This window comes from Camelus dromedarius, chromosome 9 (assembly GCF_036321535.1).
Source record: "Camelus dromedarius isolate mCamDro1 chromosome 9, mCamDro1.pat, whole genome shotgun sequence".
Taxonomy (NCBI): domain Eukaryota; kingdom Metazoa; phylum Chordata; class Mammalia; order Artiodactyla; family Camelidae; genus Camelus; species Camelus dromedarius.
Genome location: NC_087444.1, coordinates 61,053,634 through 61,077,414, shown reverse-complemented (window position 1 = coordinate 61,077,414; position 23,781 = coordinate 61,053,634). Strand labels below are relative to the sequence as shown.

At 49.2% G+C, this 23,781-nt stretch overlaps 1 protein-coding gene across 6 annotated transcripts in view; it reads right to left on the bottom strand.

Annotated features, from left to right (window-relative positions):
• Positions 1-23,781, bottom strand: part of ZNF536 (zinc finger protein 536) — a 414,729-nt gene that overhangs the window by 294,578 nt on the left and 96,370 nt on the right. For all 6 annotated transcript variants that reach the window (XM_031458545.2, XM_031458544.2, XM_031458547.2 and 3 more), the window contains one exon: positions 9,482-9,597. The gene's annotated coding sequence lies outside the window, so the exon portion shown is untranslated. The remainder of the gene's footprint in view (positions 1-9,481; positions 9,598-23,781) is intronic.

Genomic DNA, 23,781 nt, shown 5'->3' with positions numbered 1-23,781 from the left:
ATTATTTTTTCAAGGCCAGCGTGCTGTGCACAGTTCACGGCCCTGGCCTGAGAGTGTAGGCAAGCGGCCTATCACTGAGCACCAGGACAGCCTGGACACCCAAGCCCCGTGCCATCAGTGCAGTGCGGTGCCTCTGTCTCTGAGGTCAGCGTGAGCCCCGGCCAAGAGAAGGGTTCCCCACTCCCAGGCCCACGGCCCGGGGCCAGCATCAGATAACGCAACCACTCTTCCGGATGGGTACGTCCCCACAAATCTCACATACCCGTGCCCGGCAGGCAGTTTCTCTCCCACCAGGCTCCTACCCACCCCTCCACTCACGCTCCCTTATATCCTAAGTTCCAACAAAACAGACCTACTTGTCACCCCCAAAACCAAGACTGCCCCTGGTTTTCCCATGGTGTCCTCCCTCTCAGGAGGAGGAATGGCCCCCTCAGCCCCTCCCAACCTGCCCCTCCCTGCAGCCGCAAATGAATCTGGCAGGTTCCTGCCCTCTGCCAGCCTTCCACTCGCCTCAACTTATGAAAATCTTCCTGGTCCCCAAGGCTCAGCTCCAACTCTGGCTTCTCCAGGGAGCTCTTCCTGAGCCATGAGATGGGTCTAGCTTTTCCTTTCCTGACATGATGTGGAGCTGAGCACACGCACATAACAACATCTCATTCATACTGCTCTTATCTACAGCTCCCTCACCCTCGGATCCATGGCTCTCTGTTGAATCTCTGAGGTCAAGTTCCCTTTGTAATCATGCCCCGGGCAGCCTCTCTGCTCAGTATCTGTACCTGCTCATGGCTCCTGTTGACTTAAAATGGTACCAAAGAATTCCATGCCTTTCCTCCCTACAGGCACATCCTCTTAGGCCCAGTGTCAGAGAATTCCCAGGAACAGGCGGGGGGCCCTGCTAACTTGCAGCCCTGGCTAGCACTGCCTCCTGGGGAAGCAGTGCCCCTGGGGGTCTTCCAGGCCCAAATCCTGACTGCACATGCCTGCCCCCATGCTAGCCCCCCAGAAGAGCTGGACTTTGAGAGAGTCTCCTCCACTGTCACCCCAACCCACCAGGTAATTGATGGGCCCTGGTGGCACCAAATCCAAATCAAATCTTTACTTGATTTCAACCCTCAATTCTCTCTGACTCTAAAACAAGAACCAGTAATAGCCAAACAGTCCATTATAAAGGAAATAAAAGCATAATTTGGCCTTGCTGGAGGTTAAACCTCAAATACAGAGCCTGCGCTAAAACCCTATTTTGACTGCCCTCCTAAAAGCAGGAGGGCACGGAGGCTCTTGGCCCCTCTCTGGATTCCTCTTCATGGCACTGCGTCCAACTTCACTGAGCTGGGGCTGGTGTGAGGACCATCCCAGACTGTGAGAGCCAACACCACTGCCTGGCAACCGATGTCTCACTCACACATGCACGCACACGCATGCACACACACACACATGCACACACGCCTGGTCTCCCTTGTAGGTTACCGTATCCAGAGATACGGAAAGAAATCCAAGACTTTTCCTTCCCACCCCTTTCCTTTACCTCCTGGCCCTACACCTTGCACGTAAAGACCATCTGGGTCAGTGAAAGAGAAAAGTCATTTTGTACCACTGTATCCAAAGATCTTTATCTCCTACATAATGTTAAAAGGCTTGTGTCCACTTTACTTTATATGCACAATCCTCTTTTTTATTTTAGTCAAAAGGCCTCAAAACAAAGACAATAATTTCAAAAAAATACAAGCAACACTGCAAAGCCAACACAATAAATAGTGGTTCGTGACTTGGTCAACCCTTTCGGATGGAAGGAGGGTGACGGTGATGGAACACTTGGGCCTACAGAAAAGAGAAAAGTCTCCGTAGACAGTAGCTGCTTCCTCAGTTTACCCACAGTGCCCACGGAAAGGGGGCAAGCCTAGGTTCCAGAAAGGGTGGGCTTGGTGAAGAAAACTCCCCAGCGAAAGAGTCATCGTGGGAGTAGCTGGGACAAGACAGGCGTGGCCGGCCCGCCAGGACCTGGGTCTGCAGGCCTGGACCCGGGAGCAGCAGAACAAAAGGGAAGCAGCTAAAACACCCACCTGTGGGCAGTGGATCCAGGCCGACCTGGGTCCCTGTGCTTCTCGGGGCCAAGCCTGCAGAGTGGCCCCCGGGAGATCCTCGCCCCCAGCAGGCTGCCTTTACAGAGAGCCCTGGAAACCCACCTGCCTGGCCCCGAGGACTGGCACACCTCCGCTCCAGGACTGCCGCTGCAGGAATCAAAGGGACACTTAGCCTGAGGCTCCGGAGGAACAGGGCCTGCCGAGCGTGACAGCTCACACACCTGGGATGCGCTGTGGTCATAGGGAGTCCAGGCATGGGCAACGGTGAAATTGCATTTTTTTTTTTTAACCGAGATCCAACCCAGATCCCTCTTACTACATTTCTTCATCTACCCACGCCGCTTTGTGTGGGTCAGACCCACATCCACGGGAGGCCAGCCTCACAAGTGAGGCGCCATGGCTTATTGCGCCCCCCCTTTTTTTTTTTATTTTGTGGTGTCTATTTGCAAAGCTGACCTAATGCACGGCCTCACAGCTCTCAACCTCTGAAGGGCCAAGAGGGACACAGGAGCCTTTGTCTAGTGGCAAACAAAGGCCAAGTCATGGCAGAGTGGACCCTGAAGTGACGTGGGCCACCCGCCCCCCACAAGGACGCCTGCCCTGCTAGGCCGCTCGCCGGGCAGATTCAGAGGGAAGAGGCAGAAGGAATGCAGGTCCAGCCTCAGCCCAGGACCCGCTCTTGGGAAGGGCTCCCTCCAAGTGCTCATCCCAAACCCAGGGAGAGCTGGCCTCTCTGCCCCGCCAGCTCGCACAAAGAGAAGCGTGTCCCAAAAGCAAGATCAGATTCACGTTCTGAACCTTAATTGAAGCTGGTTGTTCTAGACGTCACCAGGCCTCTCTTCCCTGCCTCCCTCGCTCCAGGGTAGCCCCCCACCCCAAAAAGCTCTTTCCATTACAACCTGGTTGCAAAGCAGAAATCACCATTATTAGCTCCATAGACGAAAGGGAAAGAATAGGACGTGAAGCTTTTGTTTCCAGAAATGAAAGAAAGAAAAGAGAGAGAGAAGAAAAAGATAACCCAACAGTAGCAGCAGCAGCAGAATCACAGGGAAGGAGAAACCGCCACCCAGACACCGGGGAGGGTGGCTCAGGCTGGTGTTGGATGGCAAGAAGGGTTAAATTTATGTTCCATTACAAGTCCCCTTTTTTTTTTGGTTTCATCTTCTCAGTAAAACACATAACTTAAAATGAAATCAAATATTAAAAATGACAGACTATATAAGTGCTGTGAGTAACTTCAGGTCACGGAGGGAGGGAAAAGCCGGCAAGTTGTCAGGCACTATCTGTCAGAGTGAATTAGAAACAATCAACAGAGACTGAAAGGGAAGGTGATTGTTATTAAGCAGCGGGGCTGCGAGCAGGCTGCCCAGATGTGGTCATGCATATAAAGGACAGGAAACACCAGTTTAATTCAGGAAGCCCTGGCGAACAGGGCAGCAGAGAGGAGAAAAGTCCTTTGTCACTAATAAGCTGGAAGTTACTTTGATAACAGCAGGGTTAGACTCGAGAATAAAACACATTTCTTTCACTACCACACACCATTAATATCGCAGAAATGCGGTCGGAAGAAATGCCCAGCGCAAGCGGATTAGCCACCACCGGCCTCCCCGGCAGCCGCCCGGAAAGCAGGACCCAGGTCCCCATTTTTTTTTCCAGGGCCAGGCTCTCGCTGACCACATCGGACGGACTGTCACCCTCCAGCAATGTCATATGACCAAAAAGAATGACGATAGTATTTCCTTATTTCCCAGTGTCAGGCCCTCCCCGCTGCCGTGGCCTGTGGGGAAGGTGCGAGCCTGGTAAACAGCCTGGATATAATGAAGTCCATGTATGCGGCAACGACAAACAATTTTATATGCAGACAAGGCCCGATTTCATAAGAAATTACTTATGCAGGCGTTCTGCAATTATCCTGTGATACTTTCAGGCAACAGTCTGACAGCAGTTGTGCAAACAATAAAGGGATTACAGAAATAAAAACAAATAATATTACACACACAGAAACTCCATGTTGCATGTGGACGGGTGAAGGGAGCGCATGGGACGCGCCGAGCCGGGCAGGGGCTAACAGGAAGTGAGGCCCAGAGACGAGAGATCCCTGCCCCAGCCCTCGACGATGCCAAAGCTGGTCTGCCCCCCATCTCAGGAGATGCTGGGCCACCTGCCTGCCTCTCAGGAAAGCTGAGGACACAGGTCACCTTTGCAGGATGGAGCAGAGTCATGGGACCCTCGAGGGACAGGCACCAGGTGGGCTGAGTCACAGCCTCACCATTTCCCTCCCAGGAGGGTCTCCCAGGACAGAAAGCATCTTCTTCTCCTGCCTCATCCTAGGGTCAACATAGGCCATCAATGGCAGCCAGAGCTTCCGGTCAGCTTGGTGCAGGGTCAGGACCGCCCTGTCCCCAACACAGCTGAGCAGAGTAAGTGGATCAGCCACGCACGAGAACCAAATAAAGACCCCAGGCTTCTGCCCACGCAGCCCCACGACTGGCATAAGGAAGGGTGGTTCTACCACCCGCTCCTTCGGGGCAGAGTCACACGCCTTCCCTCACCGTGTCCCCATATTACACATAGGCAGGCAGCCTACAACTCAGGGGTTGAGGAGACAGCAAGCTGGCATTCGGGGGCCTGCAGACGAGCATTCTGACCACTTTGCCCAGGAGGTGGGTGAGTTCCCCCTTGCTGCACCTCTTCCGGGCAGCAACCCACCCCACGCAGCCAGGGGCCTTCCCTGGCCTCCCCGCAGTAAGGGGACGCAGGGCGGGAGAGTGAGGCCCGGTTCCTACAAATGCTGCCTTCCCTTCACACTTAACGTTCTTCCAGAGCCCGGGATGTGCCACAGCAGCTCGGGTTAGCACCTGCCGGTCCTCACCGCGGGCTGGCTGCGGGTGGGAGCCTGTGCTCGGTGTGGGTGCAGGAGTCATGCAGTGCCGGCCACAGCTACATCCAGTCCACAGATAGACTTGCATTTGTAGAAAGTTTTTTAAAACTTAGTTGCCAACATTGGAGGGAAAAAAAAAAAGAAAAGAACCAGATTTTTTTCTTAAAGGAACTTTGTTCCTTAAAAACTGCAGAGACCTGGAAAACTTCTGCCCACATCCCTAAGTGCAACTGATGAGAGCTGGCTGGCCCCTTTCAATGGCATCAGCTCTCCCCAGTCTGCTCTGCACATGCCCAGCACCCTGCATTTCCCACCTGGACCCTGAATTTGGGTTTAGGACAATTCCCCAGAGACAGATGAAGCCTGCCTTGGCTGGGCCAAAGCTGGTGCCTCCTCATGACCTACTCTGGGGTGGAGTCCAACCCCTCCCCTGGCCAAGCTGCCTTTTGCACTAGCCCCTAGCAACTTTCCTGAAACCTTCAGCATCTTCTGTCCCTAAAACAGGGATCCTGGAGTACCTGAGGGGCACCTTCAAGTTACCTGTGCAGGTATCAGGAGCTCACAGCCAGAGTCCTGGCCTCATCGTGTCCTGGGTGTTTGCATAAATCAGACCTACGCAGGTCATGGGCTTTCCAGTCCCTGCGTTCCAGAAAGTTTGGAAAGGAATGTGGATTTGATATGTATTGAGTTTGCTTAAATCAAGTTGCAACAAATTCTAATGATTCCAAAAGGCAGAGGTGAAAGGGATCACATAAGTTGCTGCTAGCCCTCGGGTTTCAGGGGTCCAGGAATTATCTAGAATTTTAAGAATCTTTACCCTTAAACTCGCTCTGCGTCCTGCTGATGACCCGCACATCAGCACTGACAAACAAGTGATCACGATCCGCTTGGAGTTAACACTTCCTTGTAGTGCATGGGATACGCTTGCACCTCCTGGAAGCCTGCACAGATTTAGGCAGACCTTATCCAAGGGAGCCCCAGAAGCCCCGCAGCTAGGGGGTGCTCAGCCGGGTCTGGAGGAGCAGCTGTGGGGCACTGCCATGAATCACCATGGCCCCCGTGCAACTAGCCACCTTTCCTGTACCTGTGCAGCCTGAAATCCCTGCCTGTCAGCTTTAAACAAGTCTCCAGGACACCTCTCTGGGAGAAAATTAAGGCCACAGCAAACAACCCACTAAGAGCTGGTTCAAGCCACTTGCAGAATTCTAGCACCTGGGAGCATTCCCATACCTGGAAAGGAGGGTTCCTCAAGACACACCCTCTGGTTAAAAGCAACAGAAACATAAAAGAAAGGCAGTAGTCCTCATCTCAATCCACAAAGTCATTTCTATCCAGGCCATCCAGACCACCCACCTTCTCTCCAGAGCTCACTGTGCTCCAGCCTACACTGTCCTCCACACATGCTGGGTTCTTCCCCACCACAGGGCCTTTGCACATGCTATTCCCGCTGCCAGGAATGTTCTCACTCCAGACTTTCACCGGCTGGCTCCTCTGTGTCCTTCAGACCTCTCACTTCCCATGTGCCTTCCTCAGGGGGAACCATCCCTGACCACCCAAGTGCAGATACTCCCAACTCCCCCTCCTCACCGCAGGTGTTTTCTCACGGCATTTATCACCATCTGACATCATCTTATCCATGGTTGTCTTGTTTCTGCTTCCCAGCCCCATAATATAAGTTCCCTGAGGGCAGGGGGCTTGTCTGTCTTGTTCAAGGCTGTACCCCGGGCCGCTCCACAGCCAAAGGATCAGGCTCCACAATCAGAAAGAAGCATGTGCAAACCTTGGCCTCACCGTCCCCCGTCTGGGTGACCTGCAGGAAGCCACTCACTTCTCTGACCTCAGTTTCCAAGTCGGGAAAGTGGAACTGATAAGAGGGGGGGAAATGATGAGGATTAAGATAATCCTCTACCTTCCCTCTAGAGCTGAAATTATCTCTGAATCATGTTTCTCTCGGGCAAAGTGAGACAAATGGGACCTTCCCCTCCTACATCATCCAGTGGCCACAAAGGAGTTTGGGGGACCTTTACCTCCAAGAGCCTGGAGGTCTCCTGGTGAAGAGCAGATACAACGCAGAGCCCCCCCCACACACACATGCAGGGTTTATCATCATTGTCACACAGAAATTACAATTACTCACTCCCTCCTCTGTGGTCCCAAAGAACTTCTCCTGCAGCATTTAACTAAGGTAATTACTGCTGCGGGAAGACTGTTGACTCACACGTCTGCGCCAGGGCAGTGGGGCTGCCTCGGGACAGCCGGAGCCACAGTGGGATCAGTACCCGAAGTCCAGGATCCCGCACATGCCCCAGGGACAGACTGTGTGTCAGATGGAGGGAAGGTCCTGTGGTCTTTGAAAGCCACTTCCTTCTGGAAGTCACTGGGCCTCACAACCATGCATGGGGTCTTTGTGAAGGAGAAAGCTATGGGGCTGGACAGCCACACCTCCAGCCTCTGCCTCCAATTCTTGCTGGGGTTGTTCTGGAAAACCATGATGGGGCAGGACATTAAATAACTTTCTGATGTGTATGAGAGGTTCGGTCACTGACAGGTTGCTTAGGGTTTCTGTGTGATGGGGCTTCAGTTGTCCCGAAGCTGCACTTGTGTAGCATTTTATATGTCTTTAACAAGTCAAGTGTCCATTTCAAAGGATGGGGAGGGCACTGGTGGGAGGCATGGGAGCAAGATTCCCCCAGTATATACATTTAGAAATCCAGAAATGTCTCAACCAGCTCATCATAATTCCGGGAAAAGGGTCCAGCTCCACGGCCTGAGAATCCTGTGTGCTGGGGCTGGGAAGTCAGCAAGAGGCGGGAAAGAAGATGCCTGCACGCTCTCCGCCTGTTTCTAAAGCTTGTCCCCTTTCTTGGTCTCCAGGGCACAGAATTTGCTCTTGGATATAAAGTTCTAACCCTACTTCCAGTTCACATGACCACCCCCCCCCACCAAATTATTCCAAGATGTACATTTTTCCATGCAGGAAAATCTCCCGGCTCCACCTGCTCCCGTCCAACCCAAGAGCATCGCATCATTGTTATCTTTTATGAGGTCCAGGGCTGGTGTGCTCACTCCCCGGGGCAAGCCAGCCTCACCCGCCTCCCCTACCTGAGCCGCTCGGCAGTGATGCTAAGCCAGGCCTTCAGAAACTGCGAGCTTGCACGCAGCAGCATCCCTACCATCAATGTAGCAGCTAAATATTGTAAGACTCCTAACTCCCCCATCTGTGTTTTGCCTCCCAAGAGGGAAAATAGTCTTCACAGACATTCCCTGATCTGGCAGGCAAATTCTAAACCTTACTGGCAACCGCAGGCTTGTTTTCCCAACCAAACAGCTATGGAACCCAAAATTGTTCTGCCTGCGTTATGCTGAGAAGGGGACTAGCCAAACAGCTCAGTCTGGAGGCCCAGGCCCAGAAGCCGGTGGCTGTCTGTCTCCATCGCCAGAGGAGACCTAGCGCCCAGAAGTCCCAAAGACACTGGAGGCCCGCCCGCCAACCGCCGACGGCAGCTCCAACTGCTGGTGTTCGCTGCTCCTTTTTCTTAACACGAAATACACCCACCAAGAAGCTGATGGAAAACACTCACCACAGTGTGAAATCAACACTTTCTAACGCAAATACAGGGGGTTAAAAAAGGGAAAAGTTCCAACTCTTTCTCTGCAGATAGTTCCTGCTATGACACGAGGCAGGGGCACCGCCGCTGCCCCGGGCCCTGCCACCGGGAGGACCCTGGCGCCCCAGACCCTCACTTTCCATTTGATGGTATTTCCCTGCGTTTTTCCCAGCTCTTCCCAATCTGAATACTAGAAGCCCGCACCTGTGCAATTGCTAATAAACCAAATCTGATGATAACTGTGGCAGCCTAATTGATAGAGGCCTTTATCGACTGGCCTCGATGTCTGTCTGGGGTTCTCAACAGCCAAGATTTAAATGTTTCATTTTATTTTTAACTTTCACTTTTCCACATTTCAGCAATGTCAGGCAAAGAGGTATGGTTTTACTATCAGAAAGAATCATGGTGCAGAATAATTTATGACTTCAGCTTGGGCTTTCAGAAAAGCTATTTCAAATCTTCACTTTGATTTGGTTGTATCAAAACTACTCAAAATAACAGCGGCACTTTCTTGGAACCAGAATATGTTAGCAGCACCTCAGGATTTCGAACTGAAGCCTCCTATTTATCCCAGAAGAAAACTTGAGAAAGGAATTAAGCCACAGAGAGGAAAATAACATTTTTTTTTTTTTATGATTCCTTTGTTCCCCCCTCCCCACCTATCCCCAAACACACCCAAGCCACAAAGGAATGCTTCCCTCCTGGCGAAAGGTCCTGCCAGCCACCGTTCACCCAGAGCTGTGGGCAGGTAGAGGAATCCTACCTGGGTGCGGGAGAGGCTGGGAGGAAGCCCCTGGCCCGGGGGAGAGAGAGGGGGGCTGTTTGGTTGGGATTTGTGTTAGGTCAACGCGACGAAGCAGGAAGAAATGATGTGTGTCCAGGGCAGAGAGTTCTAATATCGTAAGACTTACCTTAGCAGCTTAACTGCATACTTGTCTTAAGGACTGTCAGTCTGGTGAGAAAATACCCCAGAAAGGATGCAGCTGATCCAGGCACTGACAGATTGCCAGAGGGGCGTCCCAGTTCCCTATCACAAAAGGAAATACAGAAAGAAACGATGTAAAGTGAAATGTAACAAATTCACCAAATCACAGCAATACGCAGAGGTCAAGGAAATTCAACTGAAAAGGTTAAAGATGAAATCAAATCCGGTGTATGAGAATGAAAATCTATCCCAATGCAAGGCCACCGGTGACGTGCTGTAGACAAGAAGCTAAATACTGCCTAGCACTGGGATCTTTCATTTTCATCAGATCAATAAAAGCTTATATTTATCAGGATTCCAAGCAGCTGCCACTTCTGACAACCTCCACTTTATTTTCTCACTCCTTGCGCTGTATCAGGGCAAAGAGGGGAGGAGAAGCAGCTTTTAATGCTATTTACACCTGAAGACACAATTCCATTAAGAGGTCCTGTTTTGTTAAAGAAACAGGGAATGATATGATTATATTGGCAGGAGCGGGAAGTCTCTTTGTTCTTCCCCCCCATGTTTTTCCCCTTTGCGATCCAGACCCAGCACGAAGATTTCCTGACATAAGTCCCTGTGTGAGGACTTTTTTTTTGTTCAAACTTACCATTTACAAAGAGAGGAAAGGCTTTCTGCTAAAACAGTTACCACTCTAATCATCTGTACAACAATATTTGCTATCAGGCATTCTAAATAGATTATCACCAGTCCATCTGTGTCATTATTGATTTATAAGGCTTTAAGCGGCTTTAGAATGGAAGCTTTCCCACTGAAGGGTTTCTTGTATAAATCAGAGCCGTGCTCAAATATAGCAGCCATCACTCAAGATATTGTTCTTAAAAATCGTAACAAGAAGGAGAAAATGATAAATTGCTTGTAATATACTGATCCAAACTGATATGCAAATCTTGTTTTTTAAATATATTACTTGAGTAAAAAGAGGCGTCATTAACATATGAATGCTATATGCAAATGATGGTGACAGAGCAGATGTTGGCGCATGTAATTGACCTATATGTGAATTGCATCAGAACCCTTAACTCTATTAATTCACTACCCAGTAACTAGATATTGTCCAAAAAGTACATTCTTTGAAACCATATACTGGAAGCAAAGCTGACAGGGTTCCAAGGATTCTGAAACAAGGTCACTGTCACTAGTATTTTGCTGTCATCTGCATTCCCCTTCTTATAGATGACATCATCATGGGGCCGTGTAAATCGATCACTTAATAGCATTTAGAAAATACTGCAGTGGGGAACAGGTTATAAAAAAAAAAATGCCCCAGTTTTATTCTTTTTCTTGGCAGAAATGTCATACCTCTTAAACTGAGGGTTTGTGCATGAGTGCACTGTGAAACACACAGATGCCATTTCATTCCCCGTCTTTATTTTTCCACTTCTTCTCAGAATGACATTAAATTGTATTAAATAGCCTTTTGTCCACAGGGCACAGACCACCCCGCATATGATAATGTATTAATGCCCCACGTTCCAGCCACTGAGCTGAAACATTCTGAGACTTGGAGGATAAGTATGAAGCACCATTGTGTGTATTGCCTGCTAACAACTGTGACACATACTAATAGAAACATACCTAATAAATTACTGCTTTCAGGTCTAGCAAGCTGACATTTCTCTGCAAGGGACAATTTTATATTTGTGGCACAGAACAAAATTGCTTCATATGAAGCCACTGTGGATTAGCATAAAAATTAACACTTAAATTTCAGCTTATTTTCCACCCTCTCCTCCTGCCACAACAATCAATTCCTCTTATAAATCTGATTAGATTTTATGATGCTTATTATTCAGAGCATGTCTCAACACAGCATTCACAGGCTTGAAGACTATTTGTTTAAATAGAAAAAAGAAGCAGATAAATCTATAGGTATTTTTTATTACCCCATTCCCCACCAGTTTCTTTCTCATATTGTAACATCAGTAATTGATTGCACACATTAATTAACATGTAAGGTAGAAATTCTGCATTATGCATGATTTATTTTCCTATCTGGTGAGTAGGTTTGTCTGCTGCCCTTGTGTTTCTAGGACATTGGGCTCGATTCCGGTCCAGACATAAATGCCAATGCTCATTCCCCCTGAAAGTTATTAATGTCAGATATGAAATGAGATTTTTGATTTCACCTGCTTACTAATCCACAAAAGCTGTTTTGAGTGATGCAGGCTTAAACGCCAAAATTTGAAATGATATACTGCTATATCTGATAACATGCAAATATGTTCATTAGACATAATTTAGCAGGAGAGAATGGCAACACTTTTATAACTAGTCTAGGTCAAAAATGGTTGTTAATTAAACAAGTCATGAAAAATGGCATTACAAGGAGACCGTCCAGCCGACACCAGACTTTCTAACGATATGCTGCCGAGGGGTACCCGATGCCTTCCACTGAAAACGGAGGGGGAGGAAAAAAAAAAAACTTTCAGAGCATTTCACATAATCTAAAGCAACGTTAACAAAACTATACCCACATTAAGAACCTCAAATTGATCACATATGCGCCTTGGATTTTAATGGTAACACACTACACTTCTCCATTTGAAGACGCGATTTCACTTTCTGTCTTAGTGGCTTAAGGTGATTTATATGGTTGACTCCTTCACAAATAAACCAGAAAAGAAATTAATATTATATCCGGCCATGCCGCTGGCTGCCCTGAGTGTTTATGGCTGTGTATTTTAAATCAAGTAGAGCAATAAGCAAAAGGATGGTTGGACGGGGAGGACAGAGTTGGGACTGAGGTGGATGGAGGATACAGGCAAAGGAGGAACGTGCGTGCTGCGGGGGGGAGGGTTCCTTCTCCTGTGGTCCTTCTCAAATGGACGCTTGTTACCTAGGGAACCAGGCTACAGGAGGAACTCTTGATTGGCCATGAGTTGAGATTCAGTGTGAGCGGGGTTTTGATACATGGGCCACCTAAGCCTGTCTTCTTGGGGTGAGGCTTCATGAATGCCTAGGGGAAGGAGGGTACCTCAGGAGTTAAGTACAGTCTAAAGGAGCATAGGATGAGTTTCCAGCTGGTCACCCACGCCACCCTCCCTGCAGAGAAGAAAGTATTCACAGAGCGATAAAGGCTGAACACATCTTCTAGAGCCAACAGGTACCCCGCGCAGCCTGCACATGTGAAAGCCCTTTGTTGATGTTCTGCTTATCAAAAGCATCCTTGCAGCCAGACACTTAAACACAGTCTGCAAAGCAGCAAGGGGACGGATACGCATTTCGAGTCCTGCACAAAAAAGGAAGGTTGAGTGTGGGAGCAAATAAACCATAAATCAAAAGAAGTCTGCATTTAAGCCATCGAAACAACCTGTCTATATTCACGACACCAACTCAGAGCTTGACGGAAAAGTTATCTCTAATCCTCACTCAGTCTGGTGGAGGCAGGTCCCTTCCCAAACCCTTCACGTCCAAGGGTACAACGTTCTCGTTCTTAGCCTGGCTTGCAGCCAATATTATTACCATTGCTAGAAACCTCACCTCACCTTTGATTACTATGTTTTATGGGTTCTGTGTTTTCAAATCCAGAATGTGACATTCAAAAAAATAAAAAAGATGGAAACCCTTCGGTGGGGGAGAAGAGAATGACCCATTTATTATGTTTCATTCCCACCGTGCCTTTCACTGCCTCTCCTGCCCACTCCATGTGTGCCCCACATGAATTCATCTGGACAGACAGCCCCTTCTTTCCAAACTGTCACACTGCAGCCCTGGCTCCTGGATTCAATCATCTATTGCTTCCCCATGAGGCATTCTGCCAGCCCAGGAGCAACCCAAGGATGGCTCAGGGTCACAAGACTTACTGAGGCAGTCTGGGAAGACCCCACAAATTCTCAGGCCATCAGGAAGAACTGGGGAGGGAAGACTCCAAGATCCCAGCACGCAAGTGACATTTAGATCCCAGGGGCACAATAGATGGGTTTAGCCTGTGCCTCTGGTGGTCCAATAATTCTCCCTCAGGGCCCCTGGCACTGTTTAGCCAATTCCACGTGCCTCCACGCCCAGTGATGAGAAAGATGCCCAGGGTTCACTCTGAGTTACGGTTAAACTACTCCACATTTCTCCAGAGAATCTAATTAATTTCGAAGTGTTTTATTTGTGGAAAGAATGAAACAAATGAATGAGCTAACGGATGCATACAGGGAGAAATCCGGTGAATAAGTGAATGAATGTATAAAGACATGCATGGATGGGTGGATGGAGAGATCGAATGATGACTGAAAGAGTTTCAAAAAGTAGTAAATGCACGAATTAATGTGTGAACGCAAAAATACACATGTAAATGAAAAATGCCTTATGAATGAATGAAAGAATACCATTGGCACCTTTTCAATGAACAGGTATCCACATGATCTCTTACGGCATGTGCACCTAGCGGGCTGATGTAAGATATAAGAGAAGAAATAGTAATTTCTTGTTTATTTTGTCAAAGTGTTTGGACACCCATCCCGGGCTCCCTTCTTGTATCTCAAAGAACACAAGCTCCTGGAAAACCCTGTGGGGCAGCCAATAGGATTCTGCACAAATGCCCACAGACTCAGGGGAAGGGAAACAATATTCCTGCCTCCTGTCTGAAGCTTCCGGATGAGAGGGCTCAGTCAGGCATTTCTGACCATGAGCCACCTGGCTGGGGTGCAATCCTGCACCCGCTAGACGCTGGTGGACACCTCCTCTGGGGCAGGAGCCGCAGCCAGCAGGAGCACAGACATTGAGAACTCACGTTATCACCTGAGCCTCCATTTTTTTTTTTTTTTTTTTGAGGAGGGAGGTAATTAGGGGTTTGTTTGTTTATTTAATGGAGCTACTGTGGATTGAACCCAGGACCTCGTGCATGCTAAGCACGCGTTCTGCCACGGAGCTATCCCTTCCCCCTCCCCCCGCCTCATTTCTTCATCTTTAGAATGGAGGTAACGTATCTGAAAATGCTTAGCTCAGGGCCTGGCACCCAGTCACCACCCAACCATCTGCCATCATTGTCTGATATCGCCGAGCAGCTCTGTCCTGTGGCTTCTGGGTCCCCTACCCATGGAGGGCTTGTTCCTAGGTGGGCATCCATCTCTACCACATGTGCTGGGGGCCAGGCTACCCAAAGCAGGAGACTGGACCATAGGAACCTTCATGACTCCTTTCAAGTATGTATTTTATTTCTTCTACCAAGCTCCACTGACCTGCCTCAATAAAGACATTTTCTATTTAAAATAACTGTACAGAGTCAATCTTTGTGATTCTTTGCTCTACTACAGAATTTGGTTTCCTATCCATAGAATCAAGAACTTGATCTGGATCATGGTTTTTCAGCATTTTCTAGCAGTCACTTTCCAAGGAAATCTTACCATACAAGCAGTTTCTCTAGCCACAGCTGCAAAGGAGACCTCAAGTCCTCTCCTTCTCTTGGCTCCCGAGGCTGCTTCCTGGAACCCTTGAGGTCCCACAGAAGCCAGTTTGAGAACCACTGGATTGGAGGCTTCCTGATAGCCAGGAAACTGTTAACTCTGTGGCAGCAGTCATAGTGGCATGGAAGGACACGTCCTGGATGTCGGGTGGTCAGCAGGGCCATATGTCAACCCCAATATTGCCATCAATACCTGGGCAGGCTGGTGTTTACACACAGGAGCTAGAGAGATCCCTTCCCACACTGACAGCCTTCCAGCCCCAATTAGCCACCCACTCCTCTCTTCTGTTTCCAGTCCCACCACTAATTCCAAGCCAGAGGCCAGTCCCCACTGAGGCAGGTGGACTCAAACCCAGGCATGGCTCTTGAGGAAGACCATAGGCTCCTGTTGGTGGGTAAAGAAATCCTGCCTTAAACACGTGTCAGGAAAAACACCCAAGACTCTCCCTTAAAAAACTGGCCATTAGACACCATCAGAGGCCGTCTCCCAGAATGAAGACAAGAACTCATCTGAAATTTCTAAGTGTGGAGGGGCTATACTTTCCTTTGCCCTCCCACTTTAACTAGGCTGGGGACAACGTGGCCCAGATTTCAGTGATTTGCATACCACCTTCACCCTACCGCCATCTCTGCGCATACCTGTACCGTTAACTAGTGAGGATTTTTCTTGAAATTGACTCACAGATTTCCTTAAATCAATTTGTTTCAAATGGAAATTTTATATTACACTGCCATAAATCAAAAACAATATTTATTCCTCATCTAAGTATGTAAAACAGATACCTAACTATATCAAAGAGGAAAATGCTCAGCCACGTCGAATCTGAAGACATCTCTTGACGTTGGGGCACCGTGGGGGTGGGGAGCTGAGAGCAACACCTTTGGGGTGAGCAGCCTGGGCCTGAATTCTCCTCCACTACACTTTGGACTGTGGACTTGAGCACCTGACCTCCTCTCTGAGCCTCAGTTTCCTCATCTTTAAAATGGGATGAAAATAGTCGCAAGAATTAATTAAATTAAATGAGATGGTTAGTAACTAATTAATTGACATAGCATGCCTGGCTCATGGTTAGCTCTTACGTGTCCCCCACAGAACGTTGGCTCACACACCATGAACTACCCCTTCCCTCCTGCATCGGCCCATGAGAGGGACTCGCTCAACAAGTAGCTCCCAGGGCGTGGCAGGTGCTGGTGGCGAGAAGTGAGCCACAGGAGCCAACAGTTACCGAGATTTCAGGCCCAGTGTTGGCACAAAGGCGGGAACAAAAGATGCACGTGTAGGGTCCCCAGCATGGCATCTGAGATGGGCCACTGCCGTGTCCAAGTCCCATCCCTGGGGACAGGCAAAGGGGACGGGAGACCAGAGAGACAGCAGAGGCGTGCATTTCAGCACTGACTCCCAGCCCCTGAATCCCAGCACCCGGGCTGGGCCCGCACCTCCCCACCCAGGCCTGGGCTCAGCTCCCCAGCACTTGTTGCTTGTGTTCATCACAGCCGTCACATCAACACATTACCTTAAAAAGTACTGAAAGAGTGGCAGCTTGTAGGAGGCACTTGGGGGCGACTCATCTCTGTTCTCCTCCCGCACACCCAACCCAGCGTCCTGTGGGTCAGGCTTTCCTGGGAGCAGATGTTTGTATCCGTCCTGAAGCAGCTCCCAGTTTCTCCAAGAACAGGCTACCATCTCCTAGTTTTTACCTCTAAGGGTCCGTCTACAAAAGCTTGTGTTTCTCAAAAACAAGTACCCTCAAAAATCTGATGGAAACTACAGGGCTTCTCCATGGCAAAATCACAGATGCGTGGTAGATTTTTAATCCCATTGCCAGGAGATCCTGGGGTTCCTCTGGGACCCCAGGTGACAGCCCTCTGAACACATTACCTCCTCCCCCCTCGTCTTCAGATGGGCACAGGGCCTTCCCGGGTGAAGGCTTTCCTGGAGACACCCCGGGGGGGGGGAGCCTCCCCCAAGCCCAGCCCCCCACCTCGCAGGAGGGAGGGGCTGAGAAGCGTGCTACCCTCAGGAAGCAGAGCCTGTGACAGGCATTCCAGAGAGATGCTCTTCCACCCCAGGAATCACTAGGTGTGGCTTCTGGACGAACATCCACACACACAGAGGTTCGTTTTGCAGGCATAAACACACGGTCTCTAAAATAGGCAATGTTGAGTCTCTGGGACAAAATGAGGGTATGAAGCCGACACTGTTTACAATCAGCTGGATCTCTTGGACTTGCAAGTCCTTTATCCAGAAACATTCATGTGAAAGGAGCTTTCTTAGGAGTGGGTACTTGTCTCACTGAGGCTAGCTAGGATGATGCTACCATAGAAGGGCTTGCCCCACGGCCCACATCTGTCCCCATGGGGGCGGGGGGTAGAGCAGACCCAGGAACAGCTGCCCCGGAAGAGCTTGAAACGGACGGCCCAGTGCCTGCCCTTCTGTGAACTGGCAAATCCCAGCAGCAGCGACAAGGCTGAAAGCCATCTGGCCGACCCCAAACCAAATCATTGATTCAGGTGTTTATTGCTCTACAGTCTTTATTAAAACAAACAGTGTAAGAAAACAACCCCCCAAAAATGTTTTTTTCTCATTTCTTTCAATTGTTCTGCTTGGCAACTTTATTGCACATTAGTTCAAAATAAGCTGCCAATAAAGTTGGATAAAATTAAACTCATGCTGGAGTTTTTTCCTCAATAATTTTTGTTGGGTTGTTTTTATTTTCATAAGGATTTGAAATGTGGCATTATCTTGGGTTCAGAATTTCACTGTCTGGGTAGTTACAACATAACTTCTACTGAGTTTATGAATTCCAATCTCAGTTCTTTTAAAATGAGTTTGGTTTTACTGGTAGTTTCATACCGAAGAGGTCTTTGTAGCAGTTTGCCTTTTCCTGTACAAAAACCACAACATAAAATCAGAATCTTCTATACAGTAATTAGGCTCAGAAAATTACGTGATTTCTAATTTAACAGAACCTCACAACACTGTGTACCCACAACCCAAAGTCAGCCTTTGAATATATGATTTCTGGAAAATATTTTTAAAAGATTGCATTTGCGAATAGGCCGAAATGATTCAATTTACGATAGCAAAAAAAAAAAAAAAAAAAAAAATCAGCATCTTGGAGTAAAAATAATGCACTGTAGTAATTTGATTATAGTGAAAATCAAACGTTGTGTTATGAGCAAACAATAGGCACTTTTATGCAACTAAACATTTTTCTGGCTATCTAACTATGATTTATTCATCTAAAATGATAACTTTAATCCCATCACCACCAGATCAATTGCAGGTATAACAGATAAAACCAGAATAAATCATTGTATCACTGTATTGGAAACACAAAGAGCAGACAGAAAGAGAGTTTGGACTTTAAAACTGGAATCTGTTTCCAGGCGTTCCAGAGGACCATTTGCCATGGAGAAGTTCAGTGTATACATAAAGTCATCTGATCCAAATATGCTAATGATTTTTATTGGTCAAATCTTAAAAGTGAGGTTTATTTTTATGAGTACGCATTAATTAACCCAGCATGTACTATCTCTCAGACTATCTTGCCAGGGTCTTTCATTTAAACATGTTTATTGTGAAATGTTTGCATTCTCCACATTTGTGGCCCACACACGGATTATTTCATACTTTCCTTTAGAGCACTTAGAAAAGTTAAAAGGAGTTATTGTTTTTGATTAATGCCATTTTGGGGCCGTTTAAAAAAAAGAAAAAGAAAAAAGGAGCTCCAAATCCTAGCTCTGCATAAATTCTTTGACATTAAAAAAAAAAAATCTCCCGAAGTTCCACTGCAGAAAGATACGTGGGGGGGCTGCGCTGGGTTTATTTGAAGGTGGCCGGCTAAAACTGAACTTTCTTAACTTTGGTGTTTGCATGAACTCGTGTGGACTAGCAGTGCCCGATGTGGTGCAACCATCCATCACAGGAGAAGAGGCAGCCGGCTCAGGGCCGTGGCGTGGTGCCGCGCAGATGGGAGTTCTAAGGCCCTGCCTGTCATCTTTTGATTAAGAAAAGGAAATGATTTCACTAAAAAGATATTCCCTCTTGTGTTGTTTTGTTTTAACTGAGTTTGTACTTTCCACCAAACTGGACATATTTATTGAGACTCATAAGTTACTTCACGATTACCAACATCACTGCAATCTCAACAAACTATTTTTTTCCTTGCCAATTATCTAAATATCATAACTATAAAATATCTTAAAACATTCTCCATACTGTAAACATCTTAGCTACAAAGCTTTGAGTGTAAACAGTATGATGCATCAGAATGGTTTTAAGCGATGTTATAAAAACTGCTCTTAAAAACTAAACAAAAATGTAAAGCTTCCATCTGTTTTATGATTTTTCCACTGCTGAACGGCTGCTGTGTGCCAGTTCACTGAACCATGGCTTGCTAAAGAGATTGCCGGGGTCACAGATTGAAAAAACAAAGAGCACGTCTTTAATGGTGGGATTTTTTTCCTCAAGTCTTCCTGACATGGCTGGAAGGGAATCAAGTGCGCGGCGGCAGAGGCAAAGGGACGGAAAACGCGCAGGACGCCTGTTGCAGGAGGAACCCGCTCTCTGTGAGCCTTGCATTTTGTAAAGGATGTCATTTCGGCAATTATCTTAGGTGGTTCGGCGATTGTGGATCTGCAACCACAATGCGCTCTCACTTCCTCGCAGAATTTTCTTTGGGGCCCTGTATATACAAGTTAAAAATAGACAGCAAATTGCATACTAAGAAAAGGCATTCAGGCTTATTTTCGTGTACATATGCAGGTCTGAGACGATGATAATTTAGAGACAGCCCTTTTTCCTTTGCTCTGAGCCCTGGTCCAAGGGGATCTGAAGGTGCCTGAGCAGGTGAAAAAATTCCTCAAGGAGGCAAGAAAACCGACCTTCACTTGCAAGGCTTGTCTCTGAGACGTTCAGAGGTGACAAGGGGAGGAGACTAAAAGGGACAGTGCATTAATCCAGTGTTTGGAAGACACTGCTGCATGGGGGGAGCACTGCACGGGGCGTCAGCTGAGCCCACTGCAGTATCCCATCAGGGAGGGGACTGCTGCCCGAGATGTGTCCTGGGGCCCTCTGACATCATCTTGTCCCCTGAGGCCACTTCTGAGGAATCACAATGACTTCTGGGTTTGGACTTCCTGGGCTGGCTAGCTGGCCCCTGTTCCCCCAGAGACGGAGCCATTGGAGCCTGGGGGCCTCTCTGGCTCCCCCAGGAAAGGCTCACAGTGACCAAGACACTGCTCATCAGCTCCCGAGGCCAGCCTGACCAGGCTCCCTGTTCTCACTGCTCCCCTTTAGAGCAGGCACTCCCGGAGCAGGGACAGGGCAGGTGGCAGGCTGCCAGGGGCCAGGGCAGGTATAGCTGGGAGTCTGCCTGCCTTCCCTGCAGTGACAAGCGCAGGTCGGACCGCCTCACACAGGGTCAGCAAGCTCACAACTGGGGGAGGCCCCGAGGTGAGGGTCATATCTGGGGGAGAAGAGTGCACGCAGGGCTGGAGATGCCAGACAAGTCCACCCTGACGCTAGTGCAGCCACCCACCCACAGTGGCCCTCGCAGAGCACGCCCAATCTCCCTCTTCCACCTCCCCTCCACTCCCCAGGGCTCCGGATGGCAGTCTATGGTGTGGAGGTCCTGCAAAGCCACTTGCAGTGAGGGCAACCCTCACCCCAAGGTGGCAGTGTCCATCTCTATAAGTGACTTTGTGGGTCCTAACAGGAGGCCTATTGTGGGCAAGGGACCCTCCAGGGAAGGCCAGCATGTCAGTGAGGGGGTCTCGGCCCAGGAATGAGCTAAAGCCTGTGCACGTCACACTCTGAGACCGGAGAGCAATGGTGCGGAGACTCTTGGGAAGCAGGTCCGAGTGCCCTCTCTTGCCCACTCCTTCTGATGTGTATCCATTTCCCTCCGCGCTTCACGCCTGCACCTCGCCCAGCAGACCAGTGACCCAGAGAAAGACTCCTCACGTGGCTGGTCAGAGGCCCTACCCAGCCCCACACGCTGCTCTGGGACTCCCACTGCACTCAGGGTTTAAGAGCCCAACCCAGAACCCCAGACCCTGCCATGTGGGGTCTCACGTCCCAGGGTCGGAGCAGCAGTGACCCAAAACAACACCCAGCCTGCGGGCCCTGTGGGCTCCTAGGCAGGCTGGCACGATTCCGTGCACATTCCAAATTTAAATCTGGGACGCTCTCCCCTGTTTTCACTGCTCCAGAACATGGGGGAGGCATCTGCCTGGAAACAGCTGTCACCCAAAGGAGGAGGCGGCACATGCGGCTCTCCCGCGCGCACCTCCGTCAAAAGCCACACGGCAGCCAGGGTTACTTAGCTACGGAGCGTCACAGCCCGGGGGAAGGAGGGCCAGCCAGGGAGAGAGCCCCTCGGGGCAGCACCCTCAGGCTCCCGAGGCCCCGCCCTCTCACACATGCCGACAGTCAACAGAGCCACCTGCAGTGATGGCGCCTCTGCGTCATCGTGGGGAAACTGAGGCTCAAAGAGGTTAACCAGTGTGCCCAAGATCACACAACTACTGAAATAATAATACAGTGAACTTAGATATGAAACAGAAACAGACTCACAGACATAGAATACAGACTCGTGGTTGCCAGTGGGGGTGGGGGGTGGGAAGGAATAAACTGGGAGTTGGAGATTTGCAGATACTGACTGATAAATAATAAAACAGATAAACAAGTTTATACTGTATGGCACAGGGAAATATATTCAATATCTTGTAGTAGCTCAAGGTGAAAAAGAATATGAAAATGAGTGTATGTATATTCACGTATGACTGAAAAATTGTGCTGTACACCAGAAACTGACACAGCCCTGTAAACTGACTGTAACTCAATAGAAAAAAAAGATAAATAAATAAATAAATAGTGGAAGGAAATTTAAAAAATAAAATAAAATAGCTATACAGTAATCCCAATAACAAACAGTAAGAACAAAGACTTACTAGCACGTGAATAATGCTTACGGCGAGCCGGGCGCCCCTTGGTGTGGTCCAAGTTCAGAGCCTTACAACAACCTTGTGAAATGCTGTCAGCACTGCCCTCGTGCAGATAGGAGGAGACGGAGGCAAAGGACGGTCAAGTGATTTGCCCAAGGCTAAGTAACCAGGGAGTAACGGAACCCAGACTCAGTTCAGTGGGCTGTCTGGCTCCGTGCTCCACAGCCCCCGTGCCACACTGTCCACCATCACTGTCACGGCCATCATCGGGGCAGCAGAGGAGTCAACACCTACTGCGCTCCCGCCGGGAGCCCAGGGTGGTGCCGAGTTCTTTCAGTTTCATGCTCTGTTGTATGTATCTACTTTTCACTTTAACCCCAGTACACAGATACCAGGAAACTGAGGCTCAGAGACGTCCCACGGTTCTCTGAAGGTCACACGGGGTCCAAAGGTCAGCAGCAGAGCAGAGAGCAAACCTGAGTCCCTGGCGAGGGATATAAGCTGGACCTGGAGCCAGCGTGTTCCCCACAGAAGACCTGCCCGGGGCCGCGGGGTGTCTCTGGCCAGGGTCGGGAGCAGGATGTCAGGAGAGGAAGCAGGGCGAACACGGTTATGTCACATCTCCAGCGGTGCTGGAGATGCTGTTTGGGATTTGCCGTGGTTGCCAACTCATGTGTACTTCTCACTGAGGCTAATCTCGATTATAATGAGGGTTTATACTAAGTCCAGAGCAGGGAGGAGGCCAAGCCAAAAGCTACAGTTCAGGCAGATGGTGGTGGGAGCTACTACAAACACTGACCATATTTAGGAGAAGTCAGGAGACAGGGACGCCAGCCTTTCGGCTCAGCAACCCGACCCGGTGGGCCAAGCAGCCTGGCCAGCGAGGTGTCCAGCACCAGCCTGGCCATGCGGAGCCACAGGCGGGGGCTTCTGTCTGTCACCTCAGGGTGCTCCAAGTTCAAATAGCAAGGACAAAGGAGAAATACAAGGGCCGCCAACCTGCCCTCCATCAAGAAATGCTGAGGTCCCCAGGAATGGGCCTCCAAAAACAAGGCCCAGAAGACGGGGCCCTTGAAGCCAGGACCTCCCCTGAGAACACAGACAATATGAAACATGCTGGCGGGTCAGGCTGCACTTTCCTCGAACTAATCACTAATGAAGTTTGGGGTGAGCTATTTTGAAAGCAGCCCACACAGCACAACCACACGCCGTCATCAGCTGCCATCCTCAAATGCAATTTCATTCATAATTAAATATGAAAAAGCCACCACCTTAAAATAACATCAGGGGTCACAGCTGAACTCTCCAGCCCGGGCCTGTGAATTCTGGCCTCTGCTGACCTCTCCAAGATGGTCTCCAACACCTCCCAGGCACACACGCTCACTCCTGCCCCAGGGGTCCACCTCCTGTCCCCCAGACACACCTGTGGTCCCACCTCCATACCTTTGCCCATCCCACTCGACCTTCCACGCATGCTCTTCTCCTTCCTCTCTGCCTCCAAGTGCCAGATAAGAGTCACATCCCTGTGAGCAATCTCTCCCAAGAAGCCTTGGGCAGCCAAAGCCTGAAGGGCCCCTGGCCAGCCTCTGAATTTCAACAGCAATTGTTTATACAATCCTTCTGGCAAAGCTGACCGTGCATGAACCTGAGCTCCCTTCTCTTGCTCTTCCAAGCATCATTAGCATTCCACTTGTGTCTCCTTCATTCATTCATTCATTCATTCATTCCATCAGCAAATCCTTCCTGAGCACCTACTATGTGCCAGATGCCAGAGAAACAACAGGGAATGGTCAGACGTGGTCCTTGCCTTCCTGGAGGACACCTTCTAGAGGGACCAGACGAGTAATTCACCAACAGTTATGTGCTAGCTGGATCCTTCC